General features: G+C 45.2%; 1 non-coding gene across 1 annotated transcript; it reads left to right on the forward strand.

The window, feature by feature from the left end:
* The first annotated feature begins 1,212 nt into the window (after positions 1–1,212).
* TRNAC-GCA (transfer RNA cysteine (anticodon GCA)) lies at positions 1,213–1,284 on the forward strand. Its single transcript has one exon. It is a non-coding gene; the product is annotated as a tRNA-Cys (tRNA).
* The last annotated feature ends 323 nt before the right edge of the window (positions 1,285–1,607 follow it).

Raw genomic sequence — 1,607 nt, forward strand, 5'->3', positions numbered from 1 at the left:
CCTCCTCCTCCTCCTCCTCCTCCTTCTCCTTCTTTGCAGCACCCCCCATGGTCCCTTTTTGGCCTCCTGGGCCTCAGGGAAGCCTCTTGGGTGGTCATTTTTCCTCCCAGGAGGTTTCCCTGAGGCCCAGGAAGCAAAAATAGAGTGGGGGGGGGCATGCAGCACCCCCCCGCATGCCCCTTTTTGCCTCCTGGGCCTCAAGGAAGCCTCCTGGGCAAAGCAGTAAGACAGTGAGGGGATCCTGGCACAGCTGATCATTGGAACAGCTGTTCATCGGAACAGCTGATCATCAGAACAGCTGATCATCGGGAGAGGGGGAAAAAAAAGAAAAAAATACCAGTTCAGCAGAACCAGTAGCTGTTTTTTTACTACTGGTTTGGCCGAACGGTAACATTTTTTTTTACTACTGGTTCGCATGAACCGGGATGAACTGGGTAGAATACCACCACTGCCTTGTGCGGACTGCAGAAGGCCTGATTGTAAAGCCCAGGGTGGCAAATGGCTACTGAAAAGAACCCCATTCCTAAGAGGTCCTTAAAGGGGGTGTGCATAAGTGCACGATTGTGCCTACTGTCCCTGTCCTCTTGCCCCCATTTATTCGTACCTATTTCCTGTATTCTTACTCAGGTTTATTCTTATACCCATTATCTCGTAAGCAATTGACAAGTCAGATAAATAAATAAAAACAAAAACAAACCGCTCCAAACTCGATTGCAGAAAATACGATTTCAGCCACGGAGTGGTCAATGCTTGGAACGCGCTACCTGACGCCGTTGTTACAGTCTCAACCCCTCAACAGCTTCCACCTCAAACTGTCTACTGTGGACCTCACCCCATTCCTAAGGGGTCCTTAAAGGGGGCGTGCATAAGTGCACCAGCGTGCCTACCTTCCCTGTCTTACTGTCCCCGTTTATCTGTATTTACTCCCTTTGTTCTTGTTTATGTTCATACCTATACTTGTTATCTTGTACGTGTTTGACAAACAAACAAAATAAAAATAAATAAAATTTGGAAAGACTTCTCTCCCAAAGATACGGGTGAAGGAGTGTGGGGGAGGTATAAGGATGCTGGAGGGATCCTTTGTGGAAACTCAACAATTCGAAATGAAAAAAAAGAAAAAAAAAAGAACAGCTTTCTTCCCGGCAGGATTAGTCAGAACAGGAACAGCCAGGAAATCGTACATTTCCTTGCTAAGGCAACATCATGCAGCAAGGGGGTATAGCTCAGTGGTAGAGCATTTGACTGCAGATCAAGAGGTCCCTGGTTCAAATCCAGGTGCCCCCTCCTTTTGTTTTTTGTTTTTGTCTCTTTGAAGAAAAATTGTGGAGAGGAGGCTTTCTTGGATAAGAGACAGCCTGTTTTTCTCCCAAGAATCAAAGATTAGTGGGGGGGAAAGTGGATTAGCTGTGAGGCTAGAGATTTGTATAACATCCAAGAGGGCTGAGAGATAATAAGGTTGTAATGATCTGTTGACGAGAAAGTTGGAAGTCATTATAATTTATTGCTTTTCATTTTTTTCTTTTCATTGTTTCCTTTCCTTCCATTAATCCACAACTTCTTCCTTTTCCTTTTCCTTTTCCTTTTCCTTTCCTTTGCACTTTCCTTTG

Source organism: Pseudonaja textilis, chromosome 14 (assembly GCF_049901715.1).
Source record: "Pseudonaja textilis isolate UNSWEBS1 chromosome 14, rPseTex1.2, whole genome shotgun sequence".
NCBI classification, from domain to species: Eukaryota; Metazoa; Chordata; class Lepidosauria; order Squamata; family Elapidae; genus Pseudonaja; species Pseudonaja textilis.